Source organism: Tamandua tetradactyla, chromosome 7, assembly GCF_023851605.1.
Source record: "Tamandua tetradactyla isolate mTamTet1 chromosome 7, mTamTet1.pri, whole genome shotgun sequence".
NCBI classification, from domain to species: Eukaryota; Metazoa; Chordata; class Mammalia; order Pilosa; family Myrmecophagidae; genus Tamandua; species Tamandua tetradactyla.
The window spans coordinates 167,024,339-167,044,313 of NC_135333.1; the positions used below are offsets into that span (position 1 = coordinate 167,024,339).

Sequence of the window (19,975 nt, forward strand, 5' to 3'; positions counted from 1 at the left end):
GCTTTAATGTGATCAATTCAGGCTACCCCAGGAGACTTGAGCAACTCAGGCTACCCTGGGACAATTTCTCCTTTGATTAGGTCAAAATCAACTGATTTGGGACCTTAAGAATCTGCAAATCCCTTTACTTGCAATATCCTATTGCTAGAAGCAGGTCACAGGTCTTACCTGTACTCAGGGAGAGGGGATTGTAAAGGTATGGCCAGCAGGGGTGGGAATCAGGGGCCACCCTAGGGTCTGTTCTCACATACTTTGATCTTAGAGCACCTTTCTTGTATTAGTATTTTGTTAGAAAGATACACTTTTTGTTTTGTGTGAGGGAGAGGGACACTTGCTTGAAGCTATTCCTGTCAGTTGTGTCCAGAAGATAATGGTGTGAGACTTTTTGTTTGGACTCATCTTCTTAGTCTCATAAAGTCACCACTGGCTAGTCCATGAACATATCACCATCTTTCAATGTGACTTACCTTTGCATTAATATTTGTGCCTCAAATCCTTCCCTTTTTCACTTTTACACAGTTCAAGACCTTGCTGAAATGACACATTCTGTGTGGAGCTTTGCTAACTTTCTCCTTTCCCATAACACTGTGTAGAAATCTTATATATGTCAACTTTTATCTGGGGTTATAGCTATTTGTTTGTAGACCTGTTTCTTTGTTTCCTTTGAATCAGAAATCATCGGCTACTCTGTACCTCCAGTCCTGTACCTCCATTACAGACCTTGGCACATAGTAGGAACTCCAAAAATTAAATTTGAACGAATGAGTGAAGAATGAGAATGGATGAGAGTGACAACAAAATAATTGTAGGAAATAGTGTAAGAGGAAATAGGAAGACACAGCATGAGCAGAATATAATGCGGAATTTTTACAGGATTTTATCAGAAATTAAGGATGGGAATGTGAAGGGAAGTACTTGTGAATAAGACTAGAAAATGATGGAGTGGGTCTTGAATTTTCCAGGAAAGAAAATGTGGACTTCCTGGAGCTTTGAATCTAGTAGGTTAACTGCCATAAGTCAAATAATCACATAGATACATAGTTTCAAATTATAAAAAACTCTATAAAAAATGTACAAGGTGCTTAATATCAATGAGCAAGGAGACCTGATCTAGCTGGGGCCCCTTGAATTAGTGACTTCGGAGGTGAGATCTGAAGATTGAGTGGGAGTTACTTAGTTGAAGAGGAAAGAATAGCATATAATGGATTGGAGAGGAAGATTGGTCCTGCAGATCTTAGCAGGCTACCATTACCATTTTGACCTTTAGCTTATGAACAATGGAAGGACATGGAAGAATGAAGTGAGCTAAGGGTGGATGTAGAAAGTGAGAGAGGGAGTAGGAAATGATTTGTTTTTTAAAAAATATATCCCTGAAAAACAATAAAAGAATGCAAAACTGGATGCAGGGAGATGAGTCTAGTTGGGACTCCATTTTCATGGTGCTGGAGAAGACCACAGTAATTTGATCTAAGGAGCAGTAGAGGAGTTTGAGAGAACTGAACAGATAACAGATATATTATAGAGATTTAGTTGATAGAAATTTTATATGGAGAATGAAGGAGAGAGAAATATTTCTGGCTTCTATGACTACATGAATAGTGGTGCTCAGAAAGAACAATGTAGCATAACTTCGTTGGAGATTTTGAAGACCTTGAGGTCTGTTTTGTGAGTGCTGAGATAGAGATGTTGAATGGCCGGCTGGATGTATGTGGGTCTTGAGCTGAGAGGAGAAGTCTGTATAAGAGTGTGCTGGTTTGAAAGGATTTGTGCATCTCAGAAGAGCCATGCCCTAACCGTATTCCAATCTTGTGTGAGCAATCTTTTCTCTTGAACCCTATTCAACACTGTATATTGGGAACTTGATTAGCTTATGTCCAGGGAGATGTGACTCACCCAATTGTGGGTATTAACTTTTGAATAGAGGGAGATATGACTCCACCCATTCTACGTGGGTCTTGATCAGTTTACTGGAATCCTTTAAGAGAGGAAACATTTTGGACAAAGCTTCAGAATGATGAGAAAATCACAGAGTCCACCAGCCAGCGACCTTTGGAGATGAAGAAGGAGAACACCCCCAGGGAGCTTCATGAAGCAAGATGCCTGGAGAGGAAGCTAGTAGATGTCACCATGTTTGCCACGTGCCTTTCCAGTTGAGAGAGAAACCCTGAACCTCATCGACCTTTCTTAAATGAAGGTAACCTCTTGTTGGTGCTTTAATTTGGACATTTTTATGGACTTGCTTTAATTGGGCTGTTTTCTTGGCCTTAGAACTGTAACTTAGCAACTTATTAAATTCACCTCTTTTTATAAAGCCTTTCTAGTTCTATCATATTCCAGCAGCTAGCAAACTAAAACAAACAGATAATAATATTTCCTGTATATTTAAGGTCAGTTGATTTTTTACAAGAGAGCCAAGACAAATCGATGTGGGAAAGAACAGTTTCTTCAACAAATGGCCCTGGGACAACTGGATAACCATATGTCAATGAATGAAGTTGGACCCTTACCTACATGATTTAACTCAAAATGGATTAAAGACTTCAATTTAAGAGCTAAAACTATAAAACTTGGAAGAAAACATAGGTGTAAATCTTCATAACTTGCATTTGGCAATGTTTTCTTAAAATTGACACCAAAAACATATGCAACAAAAGAGAAAAATAGATATATTGGGCTTCATCAAAATAAAAAATGTTAATGCACCAAAGTATATTATCAAGAGAGTGAAAAGACAACTCATAATGGGGAAAACGTTTGCGACCCATATAGCTGATAAAGATCTAGTATCCAAAATATATAAAGAACTCTTTCAAGTAAACATCAAAGACAAACAAACCAATTTTTTAAATGACAAAGGACTTGGACATTTCTCCAAAGAAGAAATATAAATGGCCAACAGGCACATGAAAAAATGTTAATCATTAGGGAAATAAAAATCAGTGTGATAACACTTCATATCCCCTTGAATGGCCATTAAAAAAAAAAAGAAAAGAAAACCAGTATTTGTGAGGATGTGGAGTAAACAATATCCTCGTGTACTGCCAGTGGGAATATAAAATGGTGCAGCTGCTATGCAAAAGTTTTATGGTTCCTCAAATTAAATATAGAATTGCTGTATGACCCAGTGATTCCACTCCTAGATATATATCAAAAAGAGTTGAAAACAGGTATTCAAACAAAAGCTTACATATACATATTCATAGCAACTTTATTTGGACTAGCCATTAAGGTAGAGGCCACCCAAATGCCCATCAACAGATGAACGGATAAACAGATGTGACAGATCCATGCAATGGATTATTATTCAGCCATAAAAAGAAATTGAGTAACTAATATATGTTACGATATGGATGACCCTTGAGAACATGCTGTGTGGCAGAAGCCAGAGTCAAATGCCACACGTTATATAATCCAGTTTATATGAGATTCTCCAGAGTAAGCAAGCCCATAGAAACAGAGGCAGATGAGGAGCTTGGTGGGGTCAGGGGAATTAGGAGTGAATATTTAATTGGTACAGAGTTTCTTTCTGGGGTGAAAATAAAATTCTGAAACTAGATAATGGTGATGGTTGCACAATATTGTGAGTGTACTCAATGCCACTGAATTGTATACTTTAAAATGGTTGAAATGGTAAATTTTATGTTGTGTGTATTATAGTACAATAAAAAAATAGTTAATGAGATTCATTGGAATCTAGATACTAATGAAGGTATTGTAAGAACGGGGTCATCTAGGGAGAAGATACAGAATGAGAAGAGGGGTTCTGGCGAAAGTTTAAGGAATTCTAGTATTTTAAAGGACAGGTAGAGGAGAGTGCTTCAGTACCTGAGACTAAAGGAAGGAGATTGAGATGTAGGAAGGAAAACAGGAAAATGTGATATTATCACATAGTGAAATGCTGCTCAAGGTAATAGGCAGCAGTTGAAGGTTTTCAAAGGATCAAAGCTTTTCCTTAGGAAACTTAATTTGATAAAAATATGTGCAAGGAAGATTGGAGAGGCTGAAACTGGAGTGGGGGAAGCAGTTAAGGACTGTTTCCATGGAGAATACAAGTTGGTTTGAGCAATGCCATGCAAGTAGGAAAGATTTGGTAACATGCTGAGTTTGGCTGGGGAGAGAGGAGGTCCTAAGGCTGGCTGGGGTCTACCTGCTTGGTGGTTTGGCTGTTGGAAGTTTTATTATTGTCAGGAATGTAAAGATTCAATATTTCTCAGGTCACTGTGTGGGCCATTTGAGCTGGACTTTTTTTGCTGGTTTGTTTCACCTCTTAGCTGTAATAAGACACTTGATACAGAATATTTTTCATATATATTCTCTTTAGGAGAGTCTTTTCCATACAGACTTCTACCAGGACTTTCTAGATTTTCATTTCTTTTCATGTAATCACAGGATTAGAAGGCATTTTTGGGATCATTTATCAGAAAATTTTTGTGAACAACTAATGGTAGCCATGGAGGCTCGTTTGAAAGTGTTTGTGCTGTCACCATCTTGGGGACCTTTTCCTTCTCCAGTTTTTCTCCTCCCTCACATGGTCTTGTCAGTGCTATCAGATGGCAGAGATTCGGAAGGTACCATTATTTCATTTATTAATAGAGCACTTATTAACCATTTATGGCATACTAGACACTGTTTTAGGTGCTAGATATATAAAGATGAAAACAGTTGAGCCATGACCCCAAATGGGGTACTCTGAGGACAATGTGTAATCAGTTTCCAGTATTCTGTTTGATGTTACACAGTATGCTAGTCTTCGTGGTTTCAGAGTCAAATACAAAGTAAATATCTATCTGTACCTAACTCAGGGAGGAGGACTTAGGGTGGATCATCCGGAGACATGGGATATAGATCAAGACTAGTCAACGTTGTAACATGAAGCCTAACTTGTTGTGGCAGCAGCTTAGGTTTTGTTGGACGTGTTGATTTTCTCCCAGATTCTCCATTTTCTAAGTTTTTCCTCCATACTTTCCTTTGAGCCGGGTGACCCCTTTTGTTTTCGTCCCGAACTTTATAACTCTTTTTGTATTTAGTAGAAATAAGAGTTTATGTATGCTAAAGAGACTGACACTCCTGCAGGGGTCCGGACAGCATCCCTGAATCACGTACTCATCCTGCAGCAAAACAGGATTTGGCACCTAAGAGGGAGAAGTAAAGACTCTGCGGAACCCCATGTTCCTTTAGGTCACATCTGTTTTGTCACCAAATGAATTATAAAAGAACTTTCATTTTCCAGAGGTGTATGGATTTTGGAATCGCAGCTAGGAGAATGTTTGCTTGTTTATGAAGAAGGTGAACAAGATGAAGTTTCTGCCCTCCCAGGACACATGTTGCTTCAAATCCTTTGTGTTTGGTGTAAGCCAGCTCAAATGTGTTTGGATTTAAAAGAAGGAAAGGGTGTGTGTGTGTGTGAATGTGTGTGAGATATGCGTCGGCTCAATAATTGCAAAGTCTAGTAGGCAGATGTTGTATTGGGGGGCTGAAATCATGCCACCTGGCTGCCTTCCTCCTAATCTTTCCCTTGTTTTTTGTTCTGCTGTCCTCGGACCCCCCCCCCCCCCCCAGGCAACGCCCTGCCGGTGGCAATCATGGCGACAGCAGCTCCTCACGTTTTCTGGAAAAGAAAAAGAGCTCCTCTCCCTGCTCCGATGCCCAGCAAAAATATCGCAGTTTTTACCCTTTGTTAAAAATGGATGCAACCATGTTTTTATGATTAAACTGCTAACTAAAGATCATAGCTTATTAGGGTACACTGTGCAGTTCTATGGTTTTCTTTTTAGGAAGGGTAATATGGAAACTCTGTACTTTCTGCACGATTTTTTTCTGTAAACCTATAATTTCTCTAATAAAAAAAAAATTCTTACACTGCATTTCATTGGTTCTGATTGGGTTGCAACCGATCTTTGAACCAATAATGGAGGTCAGCGGGATGAGACGTGCCGAGAGGCCTAGGCTGGGGCTGCTCAGAGGAGGTGAAGCCAGCAGGAATGGTTTCACAAAGGAAAAGTGGGAGCCACTGTCTGAAGAAGGGGGAATGGGGCTGTAGAGGAAAGAATACATGCCCACAGATTCACCCTGTGAAATTATAGAAGTCTTTGAAATTAAAATTCTTTTGATGTAATATAGTAAGTTAATCTCAGTATTTTTTTACCTATTTATAGCTTTCCTGCTGATCATATAGCAAAATATTTTTACTCTTTTATACATAACCAAATACAGTATATTCACAATATATATGTGCAGAACATATACATATATAATATATACATCAGCACAGCATATAAAAGGGTACAAGTCTAAAACCAAGTTTAACTGTAAACTGCCAGCATTAGGAACTCACAGCGTCTTCAACCATCACATGGGAGGCCTTGCAGCTTAGGGCAGTCCCTTCAGAGAGAAAATACCTGAAGTTGATGCCTCTTTTGTCCCTTTAGTCCAGAACTGGTAACTCAGAAGCTCTGGTTCTAGAACTGTAGTTACTATTGTGTTCCTTTGCCATGAAGAAGCGATTCCGCAGGCTGGCTGAGGAGACAGGCTCTGGGGCCTGCCTGCCTGCCTTGATTTGAACCCTGCTTCCATTGCTTCCTTGGGTGAATTACTTAACCTCTCTGTGCTCCATTTCCCTAAAGTGTAAGAAGAGGACAATAATGATAACTCCTCCTTGGGTTGTCATGAGGGTCACAAGAATTAATACTGTAAAGCACTGGAGTGGGGCATGCGCACTAAATGTTAACTCTTAGTATTATTACATGTGGTAACACTTACTCTGAAATTCACCATAGTAAAGTAAGAATTTTTACAGCATGGCTGGTAACATCTCCTTGTCCTTAACTTATATTGCTGCCGCCGTTGACACATTATTACAGATAAGATCATTTGTCTTATTGTTAGATTAAAGTTAAAGACTAAACCAATCATAATTAAAAAAAAAAAAAAGCATCGATTTTGATACAAGGGATTCCAGTTAGCATTCAGCAACTTAAAAAGTGGAAATCCTTCCTGAACTGATGGAAAATGGGTCTTATTTCAAACCCCAAACAAAAATCCTGTTGTTCTGGTCTTCCCCTAAAAGATAGAACCTGATGATTCCTCAGTGTATATAAAACAAATTTAAAATCCATATATAGCACAGTGTTTACTACCCAACCTTGTCTGTGGCCATGAATATCACAAATTCTTTAAATTTCCCAAACAGGAGATAAATGTCAGACCATTCTATAAATTGACTTTATGCAGCATTTCTGAGCTGAGCCTTCTGACATTCACACCAGTGTTTCCATAGTAACTAATGTGTTCAGAAGGGGAAAAGCAGGAAGGGATGAAAAACAAAGGAGATGATCCAAATAAAAGAGATGCACGAGTAAGGGAGAGTGGAAGAGCCCGTAAACTTTGAACCATGGTTTCTTACAGGAGACATGCAATCTTGTTGGCAAGGGAGCGCTCCTCTCTGCTGAGGGCTCCCGCCATTCCCACTGGAATGACCCCAGAGCACTAGCTGATGGCAGCCAATCACACCTGGACAATGCTGATGCCAATAACAAGGCCAATTTGGATTATTCCCCTTTCCTTTTATTTTAATCTTAATTTTTTTTCTCTATTTTGAGGTCTCTGAGTTACCATGGTAACAGTGAATTAATTTGTGTCTGTCACTGAACTGTCAAAAAAATGCAGCATCAAGTCAACTTAAAGAACAGCTAGAAACCTGTTCTCTAAGTAGGGGGACATGGGTGTTAGTGAGGGTCACAGTTGTTAAATACTGATTGGTGTGAGGAATGCTAGAACAGTATTAAAATGTAGGTCCTATGTTCAAATCTTAGAAAGTGGTGCTGTGTCTGTTGCATTTAGAAGAAGGTTTTAATGATCAATTTTCTCAGGATGTCTGGAGCATAGCAACTTTTGCTCACTGAAACTTCAACAAACCATGAAAATGTGCTTAATCCTCAAGTGCTTTGTGGGCTGGGTCAGGTAAATAGCTGGAGATGAGTACTCCTGTGGGGGGAAATATACTCACAGGCAGCTGGCTCCCCCAGAGGCAGAAAAAGGCCCCTCTCCAAAGACACATGCCCTGATCCTTGAAACTGAGGATCATACCTTACATGGCAAAAGGGACTTTGCACATGTGATTAAGTTAAGGCTCTTGGGCCGGGAAGATGACCTGGTTTTCCAGTGGGCCCAACATAACCACAAGAGTCTTTAGGGGTGCGGGCAGGGGTGTCTGAGTCAGAGGAAGTGATGGGATGACAGAAGTGGAGGTCAGAGAGATGCAGGGCCACAAACCCAGCACAGCGCAGGCACCTCTAGAAGCCTCTAGAACTCAGAAAATGCAAGGAAATGGTTCTCCCCCAGGGCTTCCAGAAGAAATGCAGCCCTGCCCATATCTTGATTTTCGCCCAGTGAACTGATTTCGGTCTTCTGTTTTCCAGAACCATAAGATAATGAATCTGTGTGGTTTTTAAGCCACTAAGTTCATGGTACTTTGTTATAGCAGCAATAGAAAACTCATACATCACGGTTGGCCAACTCTGGTCCCGCCTCTAAGCCAGGCTGGTGTGAGATTCATCCTTACCTGGCAGAGCACTGATACCATCCCCTGACATGAACATGCTGCGTGGCACTGACTGACGGTCCTATCGGCAGGCCTCTCTCTTCGTAATGCCTCAAGGGGCTTTCATTCTGGTCACCATGAGGGTTCTGGTCGTGGTGACATCGCCAAGGGCCAGCTGCTGAGGCGAAGGAGGTCCCCGGAGCCCTGGTGAAGCGGGGTTGCTTGTAGGTCCTGGGGACACAATCTTTCTTAAGAAACAGAACCCCTGTGTTCACAATCCATTTTCCCTAGGAAAGTGAAACTGTTTGCTGAGTAAGTTAGCTTGTCTTTCCAATGAGATCGTACATGCCTCATGGGCATCTGTGAGCTCTACAGTTCCCTCCCCATGCTGGGGGCCCAGTAGAGGCTGGGAGAAAAGCTAACTCCTTTTCCTAGCTGCTCCTCAGTGGGTTCCCCCCCCCCACTCCTACTACACAGGTGCTGTGCTAAGCACTTGATGTGTAGTATATCATCAACGGTTATAGCGATCCTGAGGGAAATCTTATTATTTTCATTTTACAGATGCACAAGCAGGGATTCAGCTAGACTGAGGGCTACACAGGGAGTAGGCAGAGCTGAGTCCTGACCTCAGGCTTGTCACCTGATAGCTCTGCACTTGGCCATTGGCTTGCTGGCGTGTTCAAGGTGTGGTGAGGTGGGCATCCACAGCCTTTCCTCCCCACAACCTCGGTAAATGCTCTCTATTCTCTGAGCTCCAGTGGTGGCTCTTACAGTGAAAGAGAACAAGAAGGCTGGAGAGGGCTCAGGACTCAAGACCATTATAAACAGGAGTCTTTGGGGGTCTTGGAGTGACCCCTGACCTTTTGACATTAGATAGTTTTAGAAAGAAATCTGACCCCTGTAGATGAGCACATTCCCATAGCTTTCGACTTTTTTGGTGCTTCTGTTGTTGCTTGCTTATTTTCTTCTTTAGAAGGTAGAATTCAAAGATGGCTTGCAAGATCCCCATTCCCTGGTATGTGTGCCTGGATAATGCCTCCCCATGTGAATGTGATGGGATGCCATTCCCTTGAATAGATCCCTAATAGTTGAGTTCTAGTTAAAGAAGCAGCAGATTATCTAGGTGGGCCTGACCTAATTAGGTGAGACCTTAAAAAAAAAAAAAAAAAAGAGAGAAAGAGATTGGAAGGGTGCAACAGTCTATGGGGGAGGGGGGACCGTGAGAAAATCCTGAGTGGCCTCTAGGATCTGAGAATGGTCCTTGGCCAACACCTAACAAGATAAGATAATGGGGACCTTAGTTCTATAACTTCAAGGAAATGAATTGTCAGTAATCTGAGGCAATTTGTAAGTGGCTATTTCCCAGGTGGAGCTTCTAGGCGAGGGTACAGATGGCTGACACCTGGAGGGCAGCCTGATGAGCCCTTGAGACAAGGCCCCAGTTAATCTGCACCCCAACACCTGGCCCATGGAAACAAATAAGTGGTTATTGTTTCAAACTGCTGTATCTGTGGTAATTTGTTACACACATGTTCCTAAGATTCATTTAAAGGAAAAAAACCCATCTCAGCTGACCTAGGCAGGTAAAGGAAACTGACTTTGCCTGCAGTTTGAGGAGGTACAAATGAAAACACAAAAAAGCAATAATTCTTAAAATGATGTTGAGAAGAGTGTTCACATTTGTGCAGGATTTATTTTTACAAAGGTGTGGTTCCTTTCAGTAATGCAGGTTATCAACTCTGATTAGCTCCTTTGAGGGGGATGTCCAAGAGTTCAGAGAAGTTAAGCGGCTCGTCCCTTGTGGCCGAAGCCCGGTTCCCTGCCCCAAGGGGCCGCCCTGCCGTCCGAAGGACCACCCCAGCCCCCCGCGGGGACCAGGGCACCAGACCTAGTGGAGAGAGGCGGTGGGACGCAGGGCTGTCGCTCAGTATCGGGGCGCCGAGGGCAGCCCTCACGAGTACCCGGAAATCCCCCGGGGGTTTCAGGGGAACATTCTCAAGACTTTGTGCTCCTCCAGAGACCTCGGGGCCTCTTTAAGGAGCCAGGGGCGCGGGACACGGGTGCAGAGCAGGTGCAGGGTGCGGGAGGGGCACAGGAGAACTTGAGCTGAGAGTTGCCTCAATGAAGTTGCTTTCGCACCCACAGCCAGAACCCGTTAAGCAGGCGTGGCCCCAATTAACTGGAAACAAGACCTGCTTTGGTTCTTTTTTCTTTTTTTTTTCCTCTGATCCAGTGTGGCACCCACGGAGCACCAAGGAACCTCCGTGCTTAAGAGAATCCCATCCCACCAGTATCTGGGTTCATTCTCCTGCACTCCTACGATAGTAATCATACTCTCTCTCCACCATCAACCTTAATTCCTTTGGTTTCCTCCTCACTTCTTTTCAGAAAGACACAACATACACCCACGTTCAAGGCAAACTTACAATCACAAAGATGTCTTCATTCCCTCTTTAAAAGCTCTAGCTTTGTTCTGGTTTTAATAGCAAGTAAGGTCTACTTTTAGGATTTTCTGCCCCCTTCTCGCTCCCCCTCCCCCATAATTATATCCTATATTCATCAGTTTTTTTGCCTATCGAAATTCCAAACACACACAGCCAACTTTATTAATTTCTATCTCAAACTCTGACAAGAAACACTAATTATCTCTACTTCTCCTATCCTGCAATAATAGATTGTCTAGATGGGGAAACTGACTCCATTTATTAGGAACCAAGTATCAAGAGACAGGTAAGCAAAATAAGGGGTGTGTGTATGTGTGTGTTATGAATCATTCCATAATTTAGGACAAATGCATTTCCTAGCCTAAATGATTCGGCTGTCTCTGGGAGTGCTGGAGAGTCTGATAGAAAGGGCTTAGGCAATCTGCTCGCAGGCCTCTCACCAAAGGGGTTTTGACGATATTTGATTTGAACCCACCATTCTTTCTTTTGATAATATTCAGCTTGTTCCTAATCATTGTATTCCAGATATTGAACGCAAGCTTTTAATCCCTTCTACCAAAATGTTTTGCATCCATTTGAACACTTCTAAATTGAAAGTTTAAATTAGTATTCATTGAAAACTGGTTGGACACAAAGAAAGGAACATGAATGAAACCTCCTGAGCCTTCTTTGCATTTCCAAGTGCGTGTTCAATTCTTCTGGAAAGTCATTGTTACCGGTTTAGAGAAGATTTATTCAATTCCCAAGTGCCACCTCCAGAGGGCACAGCTGTCTCAATTTTTTTTTCAATTCCTTCAGTTTTGCCCAAGTCCTTGTTTTTATTTAGTAAGGGGCTGACAGTCTGTGATGGTAATCGGAACCGAATATCTTTTATTTTATTTATTTTTTGTATGCTGTGTGGTGGGGGTCACATTTCATTCTTTTTCCATGTGACGGTCCCATTCGTGCAGCACCATTTGTTACTTTTTTTTTTTTTTTTTTGCATTTGTTGAATTTTGGGGGGTTGGCACATGGAACAGGAATCAAACCTGGGTCTCCTGCATGGCAAGTGAAAATTCTCCCACTGAACTACCAGTGTATCCCCTAACCTAAGGTATTTTAATGTGTAGTCCATTGTGTTCATGATTTGTTTTTACAGTTATACTATTTTGTCTTTAAAAAATGAAGAATTAAACCCAATGTTGTTAAATTGCCCTGATATAAAAATCTCCAGTTCTCACCAGTTTTAAGAAATAACTGCAAATAGATTCAAGCAGTACCTTTTGATTTTCTAAACTCCTTTAAAAGTTTTGCTTTGTTTTTAGCCTTGACTGTCTGTTACTAAGGCACTGCTTTCAAGGACCTGGTTCTCCTAGAAAACGTGACATGGACCGCATCTTCTGTTTAACAGTGTTCTGGGTTTAGTGCTCAGTGGAGTCTCACAGGGCGTGGTGTTATGTCTGGAGTAAATACTTTGGAAGCTTTTACTCCTTCAACTATACAAAACATCTGGGGGATTTATTTTTGCAACATCAAAATTTATGGTGACTTTTTACTTAAAAATGCTATTATTCATCTGCAGAGGAGGGGAAGTTGACGTGAATTTGCTCAGGAAAGATTGCCGTTATTTTCTTCTAGAATGTACGTTAAACAATTCACTTTCTGCTTCCTTTGTCTCAGCCATCTCTGCTATGTTTAGTGGGAAATTGAATCCTGTAAAGCTAAAGCCTAAGAAGATGGGGAACTAAAGATTGATGCAAATGATTTACATTTACTTCTTTCCTGTGTTTTCTTTCAAGCTTTCACTTGCTGCTCACTTTGGGCTATTTTTTTTTTTTTTTTGCTGTTATTAATTTTTTTTTTACCAGTTAACATTGCACAATAAAGAAACTGACAGTAGGGTGTGAAAAGGGGCTGTTTGTAAGTATTTAAAACTGCTTAACATCAATTTATTTTTAAAAAAAACAGCAAGATTTTTATATTTTAGAAGCTTATTCCCAGGCTGGCACAGAAAATTTTGTAAACTAAAAAAGATAGTTATTGAAAGTATTTACCTTTCATGTTTGCTTTTTATAAAAATGGGAGCGATATAGAGCAGCCACTCAAATAGAGCGTGTCCTGTAAGAAATCATGCTTAGGAAATTGTGTCAGCTGACCATGTGGCAGAATTGAGAGGCCTCAATAAAATATCCCTGAAGTCAAATTAAGCCATGGATGAGCCATTGAGGGCTGATGTGTATGGCACAGGAGTATGATTAGCAAATCCATGAATTATCCCTCTTCTATTTCAACTCCAAAAGCTAAATGTTAGTTTAATGATTTATTTCTTAGCCTTGTGCGTCTGTCTGGTCTCTCCAGTGAGACGGTGGACCATCATCTATGGCCAAGGACCACATCTGATATATTTTTTTCTCTGTTCCATCGTAGTGATTAGCCTAGTCCTAGTGTTAGGCTAAAAAGGCCTTCAACCAACAGGTTGTTGATTAATTGTCTATGAAATTGTTGAGCAATATCCACCTCCTGGTAGAGAATGTGGGACTTGCAAGTTTAGAGCACTTCTGAACTCAGCGTGCCTTTCTCCATTGTGTTTCCAAAAGGCTTATGACACAGCATCTCGTTAGGTGAATGGATGGGCAACTGGGATCTGAAAGGAAATATATCATATGTCATTCCTGTGAAGTCAATAATAGTCTGAGGATAAATAGTGTGGTGGAAATGACTCAAATGAGGGTACAGTGTTGAGAACATTCTAAATGGAATGGTGAGGAAACCAAATGCTCCCACAGAACAGAAATGACTAAAATAAAAAATGCTCTCCCCTTTCCCCCCTTGTCCCCATTCATGTATTGTAGAGCACTGCTCATCTGTAAATGTTACCTGTTCCATATGCAATCCTGTACTGCTGAAGTGAGGGGCACATGGAAGCCTTGAAAGGTAGTCATCTCCTGTTTGGGAATGGGCTTCAGCAGAGGCATCTGGATGTCTGCAGGTCCTCCTGACCATGCAGCAAGGTTTTATTAAGGGACCTTTAAGGTCACCTGCCAGGGAAAATGCTATGTGATTCTGCATTGAACTCACCTTACACTCATTTTTGTTAGACTAAAAGACAGTTTTGCAAATGCTGGGGCATTGTAAGGAAACGTGAAGTGAAGACCAACAAGATAAAAGCACAGAGTTGTTGACTGAGGATGTGTAATCCTGACACCGAGTCATTTTCCTCCACCAGGACTGCCTGTTAGCCTAGGGGCCAGGGATAATCACATGCCATAGTTCAGATTTTCTGTCTCTGACAGCTGAGTCGAGTTTGGAATGTTTATAATTTGAATCCAATTAGAAATGCATTCAAAGAACTAATGTTATTTGCAAGAATTTGGAAGTAAATCCCTTAGTGAAATAAAGGGCCTTTGGTAAATTGTGTCATAATCTAATTTTTCTGGTCCAAATTTAGTATAGCTACCTCAACTCTCTTTTGGTTACTATTTGCATGGATTATCTTTTTCCATCCTTTCTCTTTCAACCTATTTGTGTCTTTGGGTTTAAAGGGGGTCCATTGTAAACAATACATGGTTGGGTCATGCTGTTTTTATCTATTCTGCCAATGTGTCATCTGACTGCAGAGTTTAATTCATTCATATTCAGTGTTATTACCGTAAAGGCAGTACTTGCTTCAGCCATTTTGTTCTTTGGTTTTTATGTCATATTTTTTTGTCTCTCTTTTCCTTTACTGCAGCCCCCTTGTCTGTACAGTTGCTCTTTTATGATGTTTCTGACTGATCCCTTTCTCACTTCTGTTTCTATAAATATTTTAAATCCTTTGCCATTACCCTGGGATTTGTATTATACAACCTATGTCTGTAACCTACTGATATGAAAATGTACCAACGTAGCTTCAAGAGCATATGTATTCTCTGCTCCCACATTCCTCTGTCTCACCTCTTTATGTTGTTTTTGTCCCACATTGCCTCTTTATATTTTGCATACCCATTATCAAGAAATATGATTATTTCTTATTCAATTGCATTCTAACGCTTATCAGAATTAAAGAGTAGATTTATGTATTGAGGATACAATACTATTGTGTGTAGGTGTTGAGGTTACAACACTACTTTTACCCATTTAGTTACCTTTATTGAAGATCTTCACTTCTTCACACTGCTCCAAGATGCTTTTTCCTGTCTGTTCTAGTTTGCTAGCTGCCAAAATGCAATATACCAGAAATGGAATGGCTTTTAAAAAGGGAAATTTAATGAGTTGCTAGTTTGCAGTTCTAAGGCCGAGAAAATGTCCCAACTACAAGTCTATAGAACTGTCCAATCAAAGGCATCCAGGGAAAGATATCTTGGTTCAAGAAAGCCGATGAAGTTCAGGGTTCCTCTCTCAAGTGAGAAGGCATGTGGCTAACACAGTCAGGGCTTCTCTCTTGGCTGGAAGGGCACATGGCAAACATGGCATCATCTGCTGGCTTTCTCGTGGCTCTACCAAAAGGGACTCTCTCCAAAATGTTTCCTCTTTTAAAGGATTCCAGCAAGCAACTCCACCTTCAGTGGGTGGAAACACACCTCCATGGAAATCATCTAATCAAAAGTTACCACCGACAGTTGGGTGGGCTACATCTTCATGGAAACAACCAAAATGCTCCCACCCAGCAATATTGAATGAGGATCAAAGGGCATGGCTTTTCCGGGGTCCATCACAGATTCAGACCAGCACGCTGTCCTTTCCTTTCAATCTGAGGGACTCTCTTTTACGGTTCTTATAGAACAGGTCTTTTGATGGCAAGCTTTCAGTTACTGTTTATCTGTGAATGTTCAAACCCCTCCTCATTTTTGAAATATACTTTTGCCAGGTAATTCTAGGATGACAGTCTTTCTTTTCCTTTACCTTAAATATATTATACCAGTGCCTTCTTGCCTTCATGGTTTCTGATGATAAATTGCTCCTTAGTGTTATTGAGGATCCCTTATATGTGATAAATTGCTTTTCTCTTGCTGCTTTCAGAATTCTCTTTTTCTGTTTTCCATTTTGACATTCTGAGAAGGTCTCTTAGGGTTTGTTCTGTTTGGAGTACGCTGCATTTCTTAGACATGTATATTTATGACTTTCATAAGAGTTAGGGAATTTTCAGCCATTATTTCCTCAAATATTCTTTCTGTCCCTTTCTCTTGTTTTCTCTTTCTGGGACACATATGATGCATACATTGGTATGCTTCATGCTATCACTCAAATCCCTTAAACACTGCCCATTTTTTCCTGTTCTTTTCTCCACCTGTTCTTCTGTCTGTATAATTTCAGTTGTCCTGTCTTCTAGTTTGCTGATTCTTTTTCCTGCCTGTTCAAATATGTGGTTGTATGCCTCTAGGTATTTTAAATCTCCATTATTGTGTTTTTCCTCCCCATAATTTGTTATGTTTCTTTTTAAACTTTCTCATTCTTTTTTTTTTTGCTTACATATAATTTTAGTATGTTTAGCTCTGTACCCACCATTAGTTTATTTATTTAGTTAGTTTATTCTTCATCTCCTTGAATTAGTTTAGGAGATTTGTTTGAACTTCTTCGATTAGTTTTTCCAAAGTCTGTGTCTCTCCTGAAGTTTTAATTTGTTCCGTTGACTGAGACATATATTTCTGTTTCTTAGTATAGCTTGTAATTTTTTTTTTTTTTTTTTTTTTTTTTTTTTTTGCTGTCTGGGCATCTGATTACTTTGATGTGCTAACTCTGAAGGTCAGGTTCTCCCTCTTGCCTAGGGTTTTACTGTAGATTGGCTACATGCCAAGGCTCTTCTTTGAAGACCCTTGGTCCAACTTATACTGGACCTTTAGAGTAGCCAGTATTCAACTGTTCAGATTCTCTCAGCTCTTCTTCATCTAATTCTTGCCTTGGATGTGTGATTCAACTTTTAAGCTCATCATTTTATGTGCGATTGTTTCACCTTCAGTAGAAAGCTTACTTTGCTCTGTTTCTTCTCTGGGAATCCTGATCTACTCTGTTTGGTTTTGTGCAGAATTTTCTCTCCAGTTTCTATGATTTGTTAACTTCTTTCTCTCACTCAATGCCCTTTTTCGTTATCCTTTTTAGTTCTGGGACCCATCCTGCCTTACAGCAGTTCAGTTTCCTCCCTTTTCTTCTTTTGAGGATTTTCGCCTCTGGTTACTTCCCCGTTAGGGTATCCCACACTGGGGAGCCAGATGGGTTCAATCCAAAACAGTCTGTTTTGTCATTTAGGTGATGCAGCAATCAGACCTACTGCTCTTGCACACGGTTCTGCTGCGGTCTCTTATTTCCTGGCAGCCTTGTTGCACGCCTGTGCTTGTCACACACTAGTGTTCCACCCTGGATTTCTACGGACTTGGGTCCCGTGCCTGGATACATGTGGGGTTCTACCATGCTGTGGTGAGTGGCTGTAAGGTCTGCACCCCTGGCAGGAGAACCCGGCTGTGCTGCTTCTGTAGGGCTGTGTGGGGGAGCAAGTGAGGGGCGTGGGGCTGGCTGGTTGGGCCCAGGTTGTAGGTCTCCTACATCTTCATTTTGCTTTTTCTCCCTCTTCAATTTAGCATTTGCGGAGTCCTCCAGTCTCTTTCATCCTCCAGAGTTCCAAGCAAGTGGGATTTATCCTTTTATCAGTTGTTTCCGAGGGGAGATTTTCTAGGGGGTGTTACGTTGCTGTGTTGATGATGTCACTCTCCACAGCCTAATTTTAAAAGCCTGAATGTTCTTCTGTCAGCTTTGCTTGAAGTCAAGCATGTGTTTTACCAGAATTCTGCTGTAGATGCAGGACTAATGTGCTCTCATTAGATAGCTTAGCTCAGGATCTATCTTAAAGTTTTTCTTCTCCCAGCTACACCCCACAGACCATTTTATAAATGGTGCATTTATAAGAAAGGCCAGTAATTTAAACAGTTCCTGTTTTCCCCTTCTTGTTGTCAAGGCATCCCTGGTTGCCTATAAAGCTATGTAGATTATTGAATTTTTATTCAGGGCACGGCCCAATTCTGCATTGCAGATGGAGTGTAGTACATTGCTGGTCCCAGTAAATGGTGCTCCCCTCCCCTCCGGGACATCAGAGCTATCGAGTTGGCCTGGTTGTGGGCTGACTGCCTGCGGTCAGGGCCGGAGGCCAGGACGCGACTGTGGCGTTTGGCGTAAGTGGCCTCCTGATGGCCACAGGACAGCACCTGCTCTGCACAGGAAGGCCACACATTTAGCAGACAGAAAAGACACAGGGACACTGTCCTCCCTCCGCATTGGGCCTTTCCAAAGCCTATTTGATTCCACGCCGTGCTGCGGGAGGGGCTGTCACTGCTCACCGCCAGCCCATGGAGTGCTTTGGGGCTGGACGCACCTTGTGGTGTCTGTTAATTCCACAGGTGACGGTGCAAAGTCCCAATGTCTGCTGGTCCACAGTCCCAGAAAGAATGGTTTTTGATTCTTCGATCCTATACGAAAAATCCACTTGTTTTCTATCTTGCGGTTCGTGCTGATGGCTTTTGTTCACCCATCGTTTAGCAGATGTTTTCTTTTTCAAGGAAGCTAGAGCCGTGGGCTGGGGAGGGCTCCATCGGGATATTGGAATAATAGAAATAAGTTGGTGGACTCACACGTATAGCAGAATGATTGTGAAGAGGTCAGAGCCAAAACTGGTTACGGTTATCAAGCTGCAAGACTGTTTTCCATGGTCCAGAGAGTTTCTTTAATGTCATGTCTGTTGACTTCCTTACATTGAAAATCTCTGCTTGTTACGAAGAGAAAACACAGGCTAAGGAATAAAATACTTTGGACACGTTTCACTTTGTTACGTGCCGCCGCCCTCCACTCGTTGGGACCCTCAGTGGTTTTTCTGACCTGTCCAATTCTCTAATAGTGTTACTTAGAGAATGAAAGACAACCTGCAAAAGCGAAACAATAGACAGGAAGGGCCGTGACAGTAACAATGAACTGACCTCTCCAGACTCTTCAAAGCATGGCAGCGAAGACAAAGAACTTTTTTTCTTCTTTACAGAAGCTGCTCTTACCTTTTCTTCCCTTTCAGACCTTTTCTTCCTGTTTCTGATTTGCTTGCAGCTTTCAGCCTTATCATGGCTATTTTAACTTCTATTTTTATTAACAAACAAGATGACATTGCTGGTCCTAATGTACGATTGGAGAGGAGAGGCTTTAAGGTGGCACTCACGAAGGTTTTAGAGTAATCACAATTAAGATTTTTTTTTTAATGGTTGAATCTGATTTTTCTCTTAGCCAGAGTGATTTGCCTATTCTTTGCCGCTGCTTTTTAAAAAGGATAATAGACCTTTGTTCTACAAGTATAGCTTAAACAATTTCTTGCTTTTTCAGCGATAAACAACGACCATGGAAGGAAGGCTAACGGAAATCACACCAGCTCAGGCTCCCAAGGCGAAGCTGACATACTGGGGGGAAAAGGGGAGATGTGAATGCTCCCAAGTTATCAGTTTGGGCCATTTCAGGCGAAATGACAGGATCAAGAAGAAAAATTTTGAAATTGATTTTTAAGGCTGTCTGAAAAAGGAGACTGAAATGAATATTAAGTGATTTCTTTGGGGCTGTCAGAAATAATAACGGAAGAAGAGATGTGTCCCGTCTTGCTGCTGATGGTAGGATCAGGGAATTTAGAGTCTTCATGCAGATTGGAGATGAAATTCTGAGCCCCAATTTTTAAGGAATGCTGATGAAGAGAAGGGAAAGGAGGCAGTTAAGGGAGACGAAATGAGGTGGGGAGAGGAGAGGGGTGCGCCGTGGCGAGCATGTGGGAGCGTCGGGAGGAGCGCCGCGCTGTGTGCGGTGGACAGCCTACTGCGCGTGAGGCTGGGGTGCATGGGGTGTTGGAGCAGTGGGGATGGATTGTGGGGACACAGCCACGCTCTGTCCTCCCCCCTGCCCACCGCCAGCAGCCGCATACGTGTGTCGGTGGGCTGACTCAGGTGGGGCTCTCCCCTGGCTGTTGAAGAAGTCCATATGGCTTGTGGATTGGATTCATGTCTTTGGCCTCATTAGCACCATG

At 41.6% G+C, this 19,975-nt stretch overlaps 1 protein-coding gene and 1 long non-coding RNA gene across 2 annotated transcripts in view; one reads left to right on the forward strand and one right to left on the reverse strand.

Moving 5' to 3' along the window:
• LOC143642836 (uncharacterized) overlaps positions 1 to 6,438 on the reverse strand; it is a 98,115-nt gene extending 91,677 nt beyond the window's left edge. Inside the window, exon 1 of the long non-coding RNA XR_013155920.1 lies at positions 6,335 to 6,438. This is a non-coding gene — a long non-coding RNA (uncharacterized LOC143642836). The remainder of the gene's footprint in view (positions 1 to 6,334) is intronic.
• NEDD1 (NEDD1 gamma-tubulin ring complex targeting factor) overlaps positions 1 to 19,975 on the forward strand; it is a 158,696-nt gene that overhangs the window by 95,065 nt on the left and 43,656 nt on the right. The gene's annotated exons all lie outside the window — the stretch shown is intronic.